Source organism: Macaca fascicularis, chromosome 1 (genome assembly GCF_037993035.2).
Source record: "Macaca fascicularis isolate 582-1 chromosome 1, T2T-MFA8v1.1".
NCBI classification, from domain to species: domain Eukaryota; kingdom Metazoa; phylum Chordata; class Mammalia; order Primates; family Cercopithecidae; genus Macaca; species Macaca fascicularis.
The window spans coordinates 17,964,283-17,982,410 of NC_088375.1; the positions used below are offsets into that span (position 1 = coordinate 17,964,283).

The 18,128-nt window shown below is 41.9% G+C and overlaps 1 pseudogene; it reads left to right on the top strand.

Annotated features, from left to right (window-relative positions):
- The first annotated feature begins 5,145 nt into the window (after window positions 1-5,145).
- On the top strand, window positions 5,146-16,740 carry LOC141409634 (peptidyl-prolyl cis-trans isomerase A-like; annotated as a pseudogene).
- Window positions 16,741-18,128: the final 1,388 nt, after the last annotated feature.

The following is an 18,128-nucleotide window of genomic DNA, read 5'->3' on the forward strand; positions in this document are numbered from 1 at the left end:
AGAGCAACTTTCATTGGAGGTTGGAGGCCCAACATGGGGCTGAAAGCCACACATGCTACAATTTTTGAAAAGCTCATGATGTTCCAGGGGTGCGACATTCCTTACCTTGTCTAAACATTACAATAACTCTGGAAAATTGGCATTTTGATCCCTATTTTCAGATGAGCAAACTGAGGTTCAGACATGGCTACATTTTTCTTTTTCTTCCAAAGTCATAAAGCTGGTAGCCCGCACTTAGCTCCTTTATCCCACTGTGGGGTAATAAGAGGCAGCACGGTATATTGAAAATGGCACAGATTCTGGAATCAGACAGGCTTAGGCTTGAACCCCAACTCTTACCACTTACTAGAGAGTGACCATGGGGAAAGCAGTTTGGAGTTCAATTTCTTTATCTGTAAGAATTAGTATTATTCCTCAACAAAACACTTGCAAACAGAATTCAACGACACATTGAAAGGATTATATACCACGAGCAAGTAGAATGTATTCCTGGAATGTAAAGATGGCTCAACATATGAAAACAATCAGTGTAATACCCCACATTAACAGAATAAAGGGGAAAAAACCACGTGATCGCCTCAATTGATGCAAAAAATGTGTGTAACAAAATTCAACACCCTTTCACGATTAAAAACACTAAATAAAGTAGGAAGAGATGGAAGCTACTTCAGCATGATAAAGTCCTTATATGACATGCCCACAGCTAATATCATACTCGATGGTGAAGGATGGAAAGCTTCTCCTTTAAGATCAGGAACAAATCGGGGATGCTTACTCACTTTCATCACTTCTAGTTAACATAGTGCTGAAATTCCTAGCCAGGACAATTAGACAAGAAAAATAAACAAAAAGCATCTGAACTGAAAAGGAAGTTAAATGATCTCTGTTCGCAGATAACATGATCTTTTATGTAGAAAGCCCTAAAGATTCCACTAAAAACCTGTTAGCACTAATAAACAAATTCACAAAGTTGCAGGATACAAAATTAAGATGTAAAAATCACCTGCATTTCCATGTACTAACAATGAACACTCCAAAAGGGAAATTAAGAAAACAATTCCATTTACAAAAGGATCAAAAAGACAGAAACACTTAGGAATTAATTGAATCAAGGAGGAGGTGGAAGGTTTGTACATTGAAAGCTACAAAATGTTGCTGAAAGGAATTAAAGAACCAATAAATGGAAAAATAGGTCCATGGATTGGAAGACAATATTGTTAAGATGCCAATATTTCTCAAAGTGATCTACAGATTAAATGGTAATCCCTATCATGATTCCAGTGGCATTAAAAACTTTTCTTTGAGACAGGTTATCACTCTGTCACCCAGGCTAGAGTGCAGTGGCTTGATCACAGCTCACTGCAGCCTTGAACTTCCAGGCTCAAGTCATCCTGTGGCTTGGACTCTACCATCTCTGACTTTTTTTTTTTTTTTTTTTCTGGTAGAGACAGAGTCTTGCTATGTTGCCCAGGCTGGTTTTGAACTCCTGGCCTCAAGAAATTCTCGTGCCTTGGTCTCCCAAAGTGCTGGGATTACAAGCATGAGCCACCATGCCTGGCCACATTTTTTAAATTGTTGTTGTTGCAGACATAGAAAAATTCATCCTAAAATTCATATGGAAACTCAAGGGACTCCAAATAGCCAAAACAATCTTGAAAAAGAACAAAGTTGAAAGTCTTAAATTTTCTAATTTCAAAATTTACTACACAGTAATAGAAATAGTGTAGCACTTGCATAAAGATCAACTTATAGACAACTAAAATAGACCAGGGGCTCAGAAACAAACCCTTGCATAGATGGTCAGATGATTTTCAACAAAGGTGCCAAGACCATTCAAAGGAGGAATGGACTGTCTTTTCAACAAACGGTGCTGAGAAAACTGAATGTCCACATGCAAAAGAATGAAGTCGGATCCTTACTTTACCGCATATACAAAAATTAACTCAAAATTGGATTAAAGGCCTAAATATAGCACCTAAAACTATAAAACTCCTAGAAAAAAAATAGGGGAACAGCTTCATGACATTGGATTTAGCAATGATTTCTTGACTATGACACCAAAAGTATAAGAAAAAAATAGAAAAATTGTACTATACTAAAATGTAAAACTTCTGTGCATCAAAGGACACAATCAACAGAGTGAAAAGACAATCAATGGCACGGGAGATGATATTGATAAATCATATATTTGACAAAGGGTTAATATCTGGAATATAGAAAGAATCCCTACAACCCAACAAAAAATACCAAACCCACTTTAAAATGCACAATAGACATTTCTTCAAAGAAAATATACAAATGAGCAATACAGAAATTTTTTAAATGCTCAATATCAATAATCATTTGGGAAATGCAAATCAAAACCACAATGAGATGCCACCTCATACCCATTAGGATGGCTACTATATAAAAACAAAACCTCAGAAAATAACAAGCATCGGCGAGGATGTGGATTAATTGGAACTCTGGTGCACTGTTGGTGGGAATTTTAAATGATGCAGCCACTATGGAAACAGTATGGTGGTTTCTCAAAAAATTAAACATAGAATTACCATATGATTCAGCACTTCCAGGACCCCCCTGAGGATACCAAAATCCACAGATGCTCAAGTCCCAGATATAAAATAGCACAGTATTTGCATATAACCTATGCACATCCTCCCACATACTCTAAGTCATCTCTAGATTACTTCTAATACCTACTAAAATGTAAATGCTATGTAAATAGTTGTTAGACTGTATTGTTTAAGAAATTATAACAAAAAAATAAAGTCTGTACATGTTCAGTACAGGCACAACCATCCATTTTTAAAGAATTATCTATCTATCTATCTATCTATCTATCTATCTATCTATCTATGTATTTTGAGATGGAGTTTTGCTCTTGTCACCCAGGCTGGAGTACAATGGCAAGATCTCGGCTCACTGCAACCTCCACCTCCTAAGTTCAAGCAATTCTTCTGGCTCAGCCTCCCGAGTAGCTGGGATTACAGGCACCCACCACCACTTCCGGTTAATTTTTGTATTTTTTAGCCAAGATGGGATTTTGCCATGTTGGCCAGGCTGGTCTCAAACTCCTCACCTCAGGTGATCCACCTGCCTCAGCCTCCCAAAGTGCTGGGATTACTTGCATGAGCCACCGTGCCCGGCTGAAAGAATATTTTTGATGCTAGGTTGCTTGAGTCCACAGACGCAGAACCCATGGGTACAGAGGCCAACTGTACACCAATGCTCATAGCAGCATTACTCGCAGTGGCCAAATGTGGAAGCAACCCAAGTGTCCATTGATGGATTAATGGGTAAAAATAATGAAGTCTATACACACAATAAAATATTATTCAGCCTTAAAAAGGAAAGAAATTCTGACACTTGCTATAACATGGATGAAACTTGAAGACATTATGCTAAGTGAAATAAGTCAGTCATAAGAGGACAAATACCGTATCACTCCACTTATAAGAAATACCTAGAGTAGTCAAATTCATAGTGACAGAAAGGAGAATGATGGTTGACAGTGACTGGGGTAAGGGGAAAACGAGGAGTTTTATTATGTACTACTACTACATTATAGTAGTTCATAATGTTACTATGAACATGGTGTATAAGCATCTGTTTGAGACACTGCTTTCCATTTTGAGGGAATATATTCTGAGAGGAGGAACTGATGGATCAGATGGTAATTCTGTTTAACTTTCTGAGGACCTGCCATACTCTTTTCCGCAGCAGCTGCACCACCAAGAGTGTGCCAGAGTTCCAGTTCCTCCACATCCTCACCAATACTTGTTTTCTGTATTTTTGCTTTGTGTTTTTTAATTTTAATTTTTGTGGGTATATAGTAGGTGAACATATTTGTTGTTTTCTGTATTTTGGAGAAGGGGACAGGGTGTTACCCTGTTGTACAGGCTGGAGTGCAGTGGCTTGATCATAACTCACTGCCGCCTCAAACTCCTGGGCTCAAGCAATCCTCCTGCCTCAGCCTCCCAAGTAGCTGGGATTACAGGTGTATGCCACCATGCCAGCTAATTTTTATTTTTATTTGTAGAGACGGGGTATCACTATATTGCTCAGGCTGGTCTTGAACTCCTGGCGTTAGGCGATCCTCCTGCCTCGGCCTTCCAAAGCACTGGGATTGCAGGTGTGAACCACCATGCCCAGGCTTTGTTTTCTGTGTTTTTGATAGTAGCCATGCTAATGGATCTAAAGTGGTATTTCATTGTGGGTTTGATTTGCATTTCCCTAATGACTAACGATGTCGAGCATCTTTTCACGTGTGTCCATTTGTATGTCCTTTTTGAAGAAATGTTTATTCAAGTCCATTGCCTAAGTTGGAATTGGGTTGTCTCACTTTTCGTTGTTGTTGGTTTCAGCATTTTCTAATTCAATAATGTTTAGCTAGGAGCTACTATATGCAATAATCCAGTTAGGCCATCAGGAAACATAAAGATGTGTGAGATCTCGCCTTCTGGCATGTTCCACTGTTCACATTGTGTATGGAAATGTGTGGGGCCACTCATGCAGGACAGAGGGTGCAGAGGAAATAAGGTACACACAGCCACCTGTCTCCTGGAAAGGTGAAGCTTGGCTTGGTCATAAGGGTGAGTGAGATTTCAACAGATAGAGATGGGGGCCAGGCACGGTGGCTCATGCCTGTAATCCCAGCACTTTGGGAGGTTGAGGCAGGCAGATCACCTGAGGTCAGGAGTTTGAGACCAGCCTGGCCAACATGGTGAAATCTCATCTCTACCAAAAAAATACAAAAATTAGCTAGGTGTGGTTGCACATACCTGTAATCCCAGCTTCTTGGGAGGCTGAGGCAGGAGAATCACTTGAACCCAGGAGTCAGAGGTTCCAGTCAGTGGGCCAAGATCATGCCATTGTACTCCAGCCTGGATGACAGAGCAAGACTCCATCTCAAAAAAAACAAAAACAAAACAAAACAAAACAAAACAAAAAACAGGAGACAGAGAGAGAGAGAGAGAGAGATGGGGTAGGGGAACAGGCCTAGAGAACACACGAGCAGAGGAAAAATTTGGAGCAGATTTAACTCTGTTTATGCAGTAGTTGGAATGTTCAGGCATTCAACTCAAACTGACTTAAGCAAAATGGAGAACTTATTAACTCATGTAATTAAAAAGCCCAGAATTAATGGCCTCAGATATAGTTGAATTGCGGGACACCAAAGAGGTCATCAGCGCTCTGCATTTCTCTCCGTATCTTGGGAAGGCTCTCTTTGTGAGAAGAGCATGAATTCAGGCCTCACATTCGACGAATTTTGCAATCCTCCATAGTCCCTCTCAGGGAGAAGTTTGGTCTGCTGCACTTGGATGTAGGTCCATTGCCTTATCAGTCACTGAGCCCCCAGGCTGGGGCTGGGGGTTGGACAGACAGTCCTGGCTCACATGACTTTGGAAGGGGTAATCAAGGCTTCCCCAACTGAGAAAATTCCTCACATTATTGCCAGAAGGAGGAAGAGGAAAGCTCAGGAGGACAGAGCAACCAATGTTGGTTGCAGACCAGCTCACTTGGGTGGCTCAGATTGCATAGGAAAGGATTAGGAAGTCTGAGAAATCTGCCCTTTTCCAGTTGTAAATAATGCCCAGACCATGCCCCAGTTTCTCCTTGAGACCTGTCTTTCCACACCTGTCTGTACTCCCTATACACACACACATGTGCACGCACATATATGTCAATGCTCACTTCTGGGGGCTCTGTAGCCAGGTTTGCACTGTGGTCCTGCGTTTCTGGGGCTCCAGGTTATCCCAATTGTTTGTTTTCAGTTCTTCCCACCAGTGTGCTTGTCTGTCATCTCCTCTACATCATACAAGAGAAACCCAGAACAATATTTGCCAGAATGCCCCTCTGCACAGGATTCTGGAATTTTCCATTAAGAGGTACTCATGAGTGGCCAGGTGCAGTGGCTCATACCTGTAATCCCAGCACTTTGGGAGGCTGAGGCAGGTGGATTGCTTGAGCTCAGGAGTTCAAGACCAGCCTGGCCAACATGGCAAAACCCCATCTCTACAAAAAATTAAAAAATTAGCCGGGTGTACTGGCATGTGCTTGTAGTGCCAGCTACTTGGGGGGCTGAGGTGGGAGGATTGTTTAAACCTGGAAGGTCAAGGCTACAGTGAGCCAAGACCAGGCCACTGCACTCCAGCGTGGGTGACAAAGTGAGACCCTGTCTCAAAAAAAAAAAAAAAAAGAAAAAAAGAAAAAAAAAGAGGTACTCATGAGACTTAGCAGACAGACAAGGAGAAGGGATTATTGTCTGGAAGCGTTTACAGGTAGATGTGAAGGTTGCAGCAGTTTCTGGGGATGTTCCTGTAGACCACCCAGTCTGAGGGTACCGGCAGCTGAGAGAGCTGATGACCACTTCTGAGAATCACTCATCTGTGCTGTAGGATAATACAGAGGGGAGCTGCCAGACAGTTCTTGATCGTTGCAGCAGCGCCTTGGTGAACGTCCTGAGAATCACCCTGTTGCAAGCTGAGATAAGTTGGGAGAGTAACACTGAAGTTCTTGAGATTCATAAGTTTTAGGGTGAGTTCTTGAAAGTCACCCGCTTGGCTGTGCAGGCTGGGATGATTGGCAATTGTTTGCCTGATTATCCTGCCTTCACTCTTTTTTTTTTTTTCCTAAAGCGGTACCTTTTTTTTTGTTTGTTTTAGTATTTTAAGTTCTAGGGTACATGTGCACAATGTGCAGGTTTGTTACATGTGTATACATGTGCCATGTTGGTGTGCTGCCCATTAACTCGTCATTTACATTAGGTATATATCCTAATGCTATCCCTCCCCCCTCCCCCTACCCCATGACAGGCCCCGGTGTATGACGGTCCCCTTCCTGTGTCCAAGTGTTCTCATTGTTCAATTCCCACCAATGAGTGAGAACATCTGGTGTTTGGTTTTCTGTCCTTGTGATAATTTGCTGAGATTGATGGTTTCCAGCTTCATCCACGTCCCTACAAAGGACATGAACTCATCCTTTTTTATGGCTGCATAGTATTCCATGGTATCCTGCCTTCACTCTTTACAATGGTTGTGTGGCTCTCCTATTCCACGTGATAAAACCTTCATCCTTGCATACATGGAATGGCTTGTTTCCTTGACCAAATTGCAATGGACAAGACAGCCTATTCCACATGGACCAGGGGTGCACCCCTGACCCTAGGAGAGCCAATTTATTGACTGCTAGGCTGAGCCAAGTGGAATTTTCTTTCCTGAGAATTTGCAATTGGAACAAAGAGATTTCTAGTGATTGGCAGTACTAGAAGCTAGAGAATATGTAGAAGACTGAAAAAGACATATTCTTCTAAAAACAAAGAAAGTGAGACTATGGAGAGAAAAATCAAATAGATGCTCAGAGAGAAGCAGAGAGAAGGAAACAAAAACTTCCAAAAAGAAACAGATGAACTTTCCCTGGCTTTCCAGGTCCTGGTTCCAGTCCCATGGGAAGTCCAATTTCTTGTACATGGATATTCCTGCATCCTTTCACTCCATTCCTTTCTTTTTGTTTAAGCTAATTTGAGTGAGTTTCCATTACCTGCAACCAAGAGGTGTGACTAGCTAGAGGAGATCTGGGCTTCTTCATTTTGCTCATGAATGGACACAGTCCCTGGCATATGAGCATGTTAAAAACATATCGATTAATTATTTAATTAAAATCCAACCTCACTCTATTCCAGGACCGAAAACACAACTAGGGATATAATTGATCTCTGAGAAGTAGCCTGTGATATAAACACCTATTGCCAAAACTTGAAATAAAAAAAAGGAAAAAGAAGCACTTATTCTCATCAATAGAAAGTCCTCAGCTGTGTAATACAGCCACATACTCATGGGAACAAAGCAAGAGGTTAAGGCCAGAAATAACTTGGATTGGCACCTCAGCACTTGTAGTAAATAACGTCTGTGTCATTCATGGTACAAAACTACAAAAACTACCAACACTAAGGTCACAACAGGGTCTATTTGTTCTCACGGCCTCAGGGTGGTTTGTGATGTTCCGTTTCAAGCTGCTTGAAGGGGTTGCTAGTTTGTGGTCCACATCATTTCTCCTGAGGAGGGAACTCACCCTCACAGCTGACTTCTTACAGAGATGCACTTTTTGTGTGGCAACTTTTTGCAAGCTATGAACTGCCTCTCCCGTTGCACACATGACTTATTGAACTCAGCTGAAGATTGGGCTCAGGTTTCCCCAGCAGAGCCTTAGGAGGATGTCTTTTTTTTTTTTTTTTTTTTTTTTTTTGAGACAGAGTCTTGCTCTGTTGCCCAGGCTGGAGTGCAGTGGTGCCATCTTGGCTGACTGCAAGCTCTGCCTCCTGGGTTCACACCATTCTCCTGCCTCAGCCTCCCAAGTAGCTGGGACTACAGGCGCCCACCACCACGCCCGGCTAATTTTTTGTATTTTTAGTGGAGATGGGGTTTCACCGTGTTATCCAGGATGGTCTCGATCTCCTGACCTTGTGATCCGCCCGCCTCGGCCTCCCAAAGTGCTGGGATTAGAGGTGTGAGCCACCGCCCCTGGCCAGGAGGATGTCTTTAAATAGTATAACTTATGTGAGCAGACAGCGTGTTAGTTCTGGAGCAGTTTGTTTGGCAGGCATGTCTTCATAGTCTGCAAGTTCCACAATTGTGTTTATTAGTTACTCTTCATTTGCCAGTGAAGCTGGGAGTTGACACTTCTTTCTTCCTATGGAGAGAAAACTATAGAGACTCCCACCTCCCTTCCCCACCAAAGAGGTTCAGTTCCTTATTCAGAGTATACAATGAGTTAGTGGCAGTGCCCTGGACTCTGGGGGAAAGCCATTGAGCCATTTATGTTTTATGTGTAACATAATAACAAGTCCTGGCCTTGACCAGCTTTTTATTGAAAGTTAAGCCAATGACACCTTTTATCTTGGGTGAATCATTAATGAAGTGCAGCACTGAATCTATAGGTATTTATTACTTTTTGTAATAAATAATATTTGAGTGCCTACCATGTGCTGAGCACGGCAGATATTGCAATAACAACAACAACAAAATATTTTCCCCCTGTGGAGCTTATAGTCCAATGGAATAAGTAGATTTTAAATAAATAATCCTATCAATAAATATACATGTCACAGGTTTGCAAATTTACCCACACTGTACTCAGCTATGGAAAGAAAAAGAGTCCCCATGTTTTCCAAACCTCATCTAATCTTCCCCAAAGCCACCTGCTGGCTTTCCTAGAGGAAATTTTAAAACTCATTTCGATCTGTTAAATGCAGTCTAATCCAGCCCTTCAAATTCAGTTGCTTTTGGACAAATCCATTTTTCAGGTTTCCTCATCTTCTATCTGTTTATTTCCAAAATCTGTGGGTGTGCAGGAGACTTGTGTGACTATGTGTGTGGAAAGAAGGAACTGAACGGGCCCCAGTCCCCGAGTGCACTGGTTTGGGTGGGATTAGTGAGGTTAGCAGGATTAGCGAGGTTAGTAGTGGTGTGGCTATCAGGAGCCGACGTCTGAGATGGGGCGACACAGAACGTGCATCTCTTGGCCTGGTGTTCCTCCCGTCAGTTTGGCGGAACCTGAGGGCCTGCTCTGGCTGCAGAACTTCGCTTCGGTCACTGGCTTGATGGGGCTGGCTTTAGCCCTAGGCCCCAATGTCATTCACCTCAGTCTCCATATGGACCTTTTTTTCTGGCCAGCTCCCTGTACTGTCTCAGAAACTGCCATCTACCTGTCACAGGAGACAATGGGGACTTGTGAGCCTGTTTTATGGCACAGAGGGCCCTGAATGATGCAGGAGGCCTCATGGAGGCTCACTTTGTCGGACTCCTCAGTTGCCCCAAGTTCAGCAAAGAGGTCCCTATTCAGAATCCCAGGTTAGAAACAGGACAAGCTTCTGTGTGCTGTCTACTTCCTTCTGTGTCACCTTCTTCTCCACTCTTTGACTCAGCCCAGAACAGGAGGCCCCAACACAGGCATCTCTGCAAGCTCCTCTCTCCTCTGTCCTCCTCTTCCTCCCACAGACACTGAAGTGTAAACACTGATTTTTCACCTTTTCCTTTCTATCGGGTCAAGACACTTCTACGTTATAGTCTCCTCCTTTTATTTATTTGTTTATTTTTAATTACTTAACTAATTTTGAGAATGGGTCTTGCTCTGTTGCCCAGGCTGGAGTGCAGTGGCATTATCATGGCTCTCTGCAGCCCCAACCTCCCAGGCTCAGGCAATCCTCCTACCTCAGCCTCCCAAGTAGTGGGGACCACAGACACGTACCACCATGATTGGCTAATATTTTAAATTTCTTGTAGAGATGAGATCTGCCTGTGTTTGCCCAGGCTGGTCTTGAACTTCTGGGCTCAAGTGATCCTCCCACTCTGGCTTTCCAAAGTGCTGGGATTACAGATGTGAGCCACCATCCCTGTCCCCTCCTTGTTTTCAAGTAGTGCCTGCCCTCTCCCTTTCATTGGACACAAAGTCGAGGGCAGCAAGGATAGAAAAACTGCTTACCAATGAGAAAGCCTAAATCGAGAGACATTTCAAGGGCATTAAACCCATTACTCCTAACTCAAAATTGTGGTAAGAAGACATAAAGAAGAAATTGGGGGCATTACGGTGACAGGAAAATGTAGCTTAGATGATCAAGGAAGATTTTTTTCTTTTTGAGTAAATGATGTTTAAGATTCATTTTTAAAATGCTGAGGGAGGGAGTGGGGAGGTGCTGGTGGCTGTAATAGGGTAGACTGAGGGATGCTGGTGCTGGATTCCTGCCTTGTAGCTTCACCATGATGGTGGTCACATGAATCTATTTGTATGATAAAATTACATAAAACTAAATCCACACACACCCACATACCCAGCATATGTAAAGTTGTTGGAACCTGAATGTCATGAATTGCATACATACCAATTTGCGGTTGTCACACTGTGTTGTAGCTACGCAAGGTGTTATCACTGGGAGGAGCTGGGAAAAGGGTGCAAGAGAACTCTCCATGTTTCTTCTTGCGACCGCAGGTGAATCTAGCATCACCTCAAAACTAAAAGTTTGTTTAAAAAGAAAACAATGGGCCTGGTGTGGTGGCTCAAGCCTGTAATCTCAGCACTTTGGGAGGCTGAGGCGGGTGGATCACCTGGAGTCAGGAGTTCGAGACCAGCCTGGCCAACATGGCAAAACCCCATCTCTACTAAAAATATAAAAATTAGCCAGTTGTGGTGGTGCATACCTGTAATCCCAGCTACTCGGGAGGCTGAGACAGGAGAATCGCTTGAACCTGAGAGGAGGAGTTTGCAGTGAGCTGGCTGAGATCGCACCACTGCACTCCAGCCTGGGAGACAGAGTGAGAGTCCATCTCAGATAAAAGAAAGGAAGGAAGGAAGGAAAGAGGGAGGGAGGGAGGGAGGGAGGGAGGGAGGGAGGGAGAGAAGGAAGGAAGGAAGCAAGGAAGGAAGGAAGCAAGGAAGGAAGGAAGCAAGGAAGGAGGAAAGGAAGGAAGGAAGGAAGGAAAGAAGGAAGGAAGGAAGGAAGGAAGGAAAGAAGGAAGGAAGGATCAAGTGTTAGCCATGTGAAGAACGTTCCCAGTGAAGGAATCCCGTTGTGAAGGCCTGGAGGGGGAAGGGCTCAATAAACTGAAGGAGGGAAAAGAGCCTTGCCACAGCACAGGAGCAAGGGGGGCTATGCCAGCGAGGAGGCTTTGGTGGAAGGAAAGAAAGTCAAAGGCTTAAAAAAAAAAAAAAAAAAAAAAGAAAGAAAGTCAAAGGCTTTAGGGCTCTCCCAGCTCTTTTAGACTTTGTCTTAAGTGCAAGGGAAGGTTTGGAAGTAGGACAGTGATGTGATCAAATCTATCTTTCAAAACCATCTCTGACCGTGTAGAGAATGGCTAGGAAGTGGAAGGAGGGGAAGACGAGAGGCTTCTACAGACGTGAGCAGGGATACTGACCAGACTACGATGGTTGCAAGTGATTTGGAAAGATACGGGCGATATTTAGAGGTATTTTGCAGGTAGAATTTGCACAATTTAGTAATGAAATGTATAATAAATGGTGGAGAAAAGGGTGTGTCAAAGATGCCATATGTTTCTGAAATGAACAATTGGGTGGATGGAGATGCTTTATTTTCGAAGAAAAGGGATGTGTAAAAGATACCGTAATTGGGTGGATGGCGGTGCTTTATTGTCTCAAGTGGGGAAGAACAGAAGAGAAGCATATTCACATGGTCATCAAGATGGGTTTACTCATGTCCCATTGCCACACTGTCCTAAATCCATAGTTTTTAAATATGTTTGATATTTATGGGACTGATTCTCCTATCCTCATTTTTCTTTTTCAGACTTCAGCTGGCTTTTCACACCTGTTTGTTTTTCCATATGACGACACTCGGCCTTATCTAGTTCAAGAAAAAAACTCATGTTGGTGTTTTTACTCAGATCACAGTAAATATGTAAATTAACTTAGGATAATTGACATTTTTATGAGGTTGATTTCCTCTTCAAGAACCAATCTTACCTTTCCCTAGGTTCAAGTCTTCTTTGAGGGGCCCTCAATGGTATTTTTATGTTTTCTATAATGCTTGTACATTTCCTATGAAGCTCGTTTCTAGTAAGCTCATCTTTTCTTGCTACTGTAAATGTGGTCTTCCCTTCCATTGTATATTCTAAGTGGATATTGTTTGTACATTTGAAAACTGTTGATTTATTTAAGTTAAATTTATTTAATTTAAGTAGATGGGGTCTTGATATGTTGTCCAGGCTGGCCTGGTACTCCTGGGCTCGAGCAACCCTCCTGCCCCAGCTTCCCCAGAAGGAGGGACTATAGTTGTGTGCCACCAGGCCTGCTGATTTATTTTTGCAGTTTGGTACTGACCTTACTCACTTATGTGGTTGAACTAATTTTTAGATGATTTTTTGAGGTTTCCTAGATATACAATAAAATTTGCAAATAATGATGATGATTTTGCCTTCTACTTTCTCATTTTTATGCCTCTTTTTTCCCCTGCTAGTCTCTCGGCCTTGTTTAGTGCCTCCAAACATCTTTAAATCGAAATGATGGTAATGGACATTTTTGTCTTATTCTTGACTTAAATGGTACTTTCTTTGGGAGGGGATTTCATAAACATTGTGGTAAACTGGGTGAGGTAGATACAGTTTTTAATCACTCTAAGGAATTGCCTTGTTATTATTCATCTATTCAGAATAGTTATCAAGAATGGATGCTTATCAAATGAATTGTTTTTGAAGATAATCATACTATTTTTCTTTCTTGGGAATTGCTTTAATAGTGAATTTCTTTATTGACCTCTTCTTGTATTCTCAAAATAAAATCCCCTTGGTTAAAAGATTACCCTTTTGACTTTTGCTAGATTCTGTTTGTTAATGTTTTATTTGTTAATGTTTTATTTATTGCATCAATTATTTATAAGTAAATTTGGTCTGTAGTTTTCATTTTGGGGCTACCATTGTTAGGACTGATTTTCTAACTTTGTATAAAGAGTTTAAAAGATTTTTTTCCTTTTCTATGCACTGGAACATTTGAAAGTGCATTGTAGCCATCTGTTCCTGAGAAGTTTGGTGCAATTCCCCTGTGAAAACTTGGAGCCTGATTCTTTTGGGGGCTAGAGTAAAAGTTCAGTGATAGTTAGGAAGCAACTCTCGGACAAATTCCTCTATTTCTTCTATAGTAATTGATCCATTTAGATTTTTGTCTCTCCTAAAGTCAGTTTTGTAAATTTTTATTTTCCCAGAAAATAATTTTCTCCATCTGGGAATTGAGATTTATTTATATACAAATAAGAAAAATCATCTCAATTATAAGGTAATCCCACTATATGGTACATGTAATACACAAAAGCAGTATAGTGCTATTTGAAGGTGAATTTAGATTAGTTAAAAATGGATATTACAAACTCGAGAGCAACCACCTTTATTATAGAGTGTTTTTCATTGTGAAAAACCTTCTGGGCACATCTCACAATGTTCGTTCTTCTTCTACTCCTCGAACTCGTGACCTCAGGTAATTCACCCACCTTGGCCTCCCAAAGTGCTGGGATTACAGGCATGAGCCACCATGCCTGGCTTCTTCTTCTACTCCTGCCAGAGACATGAAGGGATCTTTCCTGGCTCTTCACCATGAGAACCTGGTGGGGTTTCTGGAGGTGAAACCCATGAAAACATAGGTCCCCACCTCAAAACTGCAGGCCTCGGGAGTTTATTACTTTCATGCTAGTTCACTGCAGCAGTTTGTCAAAATCATCATGGACACGTTCCTAAGAGTTGATGCCTTCATCGGCTTCTGCTCCGGGTGAGCAGGTGTCCTTGTGACTCTCTGGGCTTGCCTGTCTCTCCAGATTTGGGGGTGGCAGTTTGCTCTGCAAACTTAGTTCTCTGATGTGTCCAAGAAAGGTCATGAACTGATGGTTTGTTTAGCTTTTTCTTGTTCTAAGGATGGGAGTAATGACTTCCAAGCCCTTCTCTTGTCAGAGCTGAAATTATAAGTTAATTATCTTGTATGTAATATCTTATTTTTCTCACAGTTTTCAAGATTTTCTCTTTATCATTGGCATTCTGCGGTGTGAGTGAATGTTCTGTACCAGGGTGTGATTTTCTTTGAATGTCTCCAATGTAGGGTTTCTGGGGCTTTACCAGATATGCTCACATTTACCAGATATCGGGAGTTTTCTGTCTTTTTTTTTTTTTTGATAAATAAAGAAATATGAAGACTATTCTCTCTCTCTCTCTTTCTGTCTCTCTCCTCCTCCTCCTCCTCCTCCTCCTCCTCCTCCTCCTCCTCCTCCTCCTTCTCCTCCTTCTCCTTCTCCTCCTCCTCCTTCAGTTAAGCCTTATGTTGGATTGCTTGATATTGTTCTATAAGCCTCTGAGGGTCCGCTTGTTTTTCTTCACTTGTTTTTCTTTTTGTTCTTCAGGTTGGATAATTTCTGCTTATCTTCTTCCAAGTTTACTGATTCTTTATTCTGCCATCTCCCATCTGCTGTTGAGCCTATCTAGTAAATTTCTTTTTTCTTTCAGTTGTACTTCTCAGCTCTGGAGGTTTTTTTTTTTGTTTTTGTTTCTTTTTTATAATTTTAATTTCTCTATTGAGATTTGCTATTTGTTTGCTCATCAACACCATGCTTCTTTTAATTCTCTGAGCATGATTATAATAGCTGCTTTAAAATCGTTATCAGCTAAACCTAACATCTGAGTTCACTTTCAGTAAAGGTTCCATAAACTTCCATGTATCCCGAATATGGACCACCCTTTCTTGTTTCTTTGCATGTCTGGCAATTTTTTAGTTCAAAACTTGATATTGTAGGTGACATGTTGCAATGACTCTGTAATGTGTTATATTCTTCTGAAGATTATTGAACTTTTTTCTATTAAGCTATTAACTTGCTTGCCTGAATTCTGATTGTAAACACTGTCTCCCTTGTAGAGTGCAGCAGCTGACATCTCTGCCCAGTTTTCTTTTCTCTTCCAGCTGCTGCATTTATAGCCTTGTCTCTGAACATGTGTTCCATCTGTGCAGTTAAACAGTGAGTCAAAAGTTTGAGAGGAGTTTACACTGAAATATTGGGACTTATTCTCTCTGAGGTTTCCTTGCTTCCAGCTGACCTCCAGCCCCAGCTCTGTTTTCTGGCACTGCAGGCCATTAAGGCTTCAGCCTCCTGAGCTGTGCATCGGCTGGGAATGCGCAGTTAAAAGAGTGACACATTTGCATATCTCACCTGATGTAGGCGTTCAAGAACACTTTTCTCCCTCACATCTGCCTGCTAGTTCTTTGAGTCTCTTGGGCTCTCTCTTACGTATGCATCGTTTAGCAGTCAGCCAAAGGTTTGGGCAGAATTTATACTCATATTTTGGGGCTCACTTCTTCTGGAACTCTCCTGATTTCAGGATTTCACTCCTAAATCTCCTCCTGTTTTGCCAACCCTACCCTCTGTTTTTCTGACACCTTTAACTAGAAAGGCTGTGATTTTCTGCAGCAGGATTTGGGGTTGGGGATGGAAAACATTTGCAGGGAAAATATAGCATAAACTTGCAATTCTTAGTCCTATAATCATCTCTCAAGAGTAAATTATCCTGCAGTTTCTATCCGTTTGGGTCATTCTCCAGTGCCTTCAGGTGGTTTAAAAAAAGTTTTTACAGTTTTTATTTAAAAAGTTTTTGTTGGAGGTTTGCTGAAAAACTTCATGCTACTTGTAGTGGACCATTCTTGTGCTGCTATAAAGAAATACTTGGCTTTGCAGATGCTGCTGCGGCCAGGAGCCCCATAATACCAGCCATGGTCAACCCCACAGTGTTCTTCGACATCACTATGATGGTGAGCCCTTGGACTGCATCTCCTTTGATCTGTTTGCAGAGAAGTTTCCAAAGATAGCAGAAACCTTTTGAGCTCTGAGCGATTGAGAGAAAAGATACAGTTTTAAGGATTCCTGCTTTCACAGAAGTATTCCAGGGCTTATGTGGCAGGGTGGTGACTTCACATGCCATAATGACACTGGTGGCAAGTCCGTCTGTGGAGAGAAATTTCATGACGAGAACTTCACCCTGAAGCCTACAGGTCCTGGCATCTTGTCCACAGCAGATGCTGGACCCAACACAAATGATTCCCAGTTTTTCGTCTGCACTGCCAAGACTGAGTGGCTAGATGGCAAGCATGTGGTCTCTGGCAAGGTGAGAGAAGAAACTGAATATTGTGGAGGCCATGGAGTGCTTTGGGTCCAGGAATGGCAAGACCAGCAAGGAGGTCACTATTGCTGACCGTGGACAACACTAATAAGTTTGACTTGTGTTTTATCTTAACCATCAGATCATTCCTTCTGTAGCTCAGGGGAGCACCCTGCACCCCATTTGCTCACAGTATTCTATCATCTTTGTGTTCTCACTGCAGTTCCCTTTGGATTCCATGGGTTCCCTTCCATGCCTAGCTGGATTGCAAAGTTCAGTTTATGATTATGAAATTAAAACTAAATGACAATAATAATAATAAAAAGAAATACCTGAGACCAGGTAATGTATAAAGAAAAGAGGTTTAACTGACTCAAGGGTCTGTAGGTTACACAAGCATGACTCCAGCACCTGCTTCTGGTGATGACCTCAGGAAGCTTCCAACCACGGTGCAAGGCAAAGAGACAGCAGGCAGTCACAAGGCAAGAGCAGGAGCAAGGGAGGGGAGAAGAGGCATCATGCTGTTCTAAACAAGCAGATCTCAGAGCAAGAACTCACTCCCTATCACAAGGACAGCACCAAGCCTGAGAGACTCACCCCCACGGCCTCAACACCTGTCCTTACCTTCAACCCTGGGATTACACTTCAGCAAGGGATTTGGAGGAAACACACATCCAAACCACATCACCACTGCTATCAGCAGAAGTCCCAAAGAGGTTTTTGTTTTGTTCTGTTTGCTACTTGCTTTCATTTAACTTTCCCCCCTTCCTTTTCTTATAGTGAAAAAGGAGAAAATATAAGTCCCACGAAGGGGTTTTCCATTCTGAATACTCATCTTTGAATGAAGTGAGTCCTTTCTGGACTCATCACTTGCAGGAGGAAACTCTCTCGTCTGGTACAGTCAGAATAATTTTTTTCATCCTACAAGATTGTGTATGTGGATGATTTCTTTAATGATTACTTTTCCTTCAGCAACTGAGATAGTTACTGAGGGTGATTCACAATGCAGTCTTTCTCCTCCATCCTGCCACGTTGACAAAATGCTCCCTAAAGGCGCAGGTTGTCTGTATAATGGCTTATTTAGCTTCTACTTCCTCTACTTTGCTTTGGAATCAAACTGAGTCCACATGAGTTTTTTTTTTCCTTACCATCAGTCTGCATCCACTGTTTCACTTTGGCCTTTGCAGGTTTCCTCTTAAAAATCTGCATCTTCTGCATCTGCTTGCACTTCAACTTGACCTTCACTGTTAGACTGCCCTTCCTACTGTCGCGTGATTTGAGGTTTCTGCTTTTTCCTAGTTTTGTCAAGGATGGTGTTGGAATGTCTGTTTCTTGTTCTCTTTGTTATTTTTGTTTGGCTTCTGAGAGGAACAGGAGGAAACACTGAACTGACCATACCATATAAAGCTAGAAATAATCACTAAGGTTTTTTTAATTAAAAAAGAAAAACTTTTATAAGATTTTATACTATTTTTAAATATTTTATATTATTATATT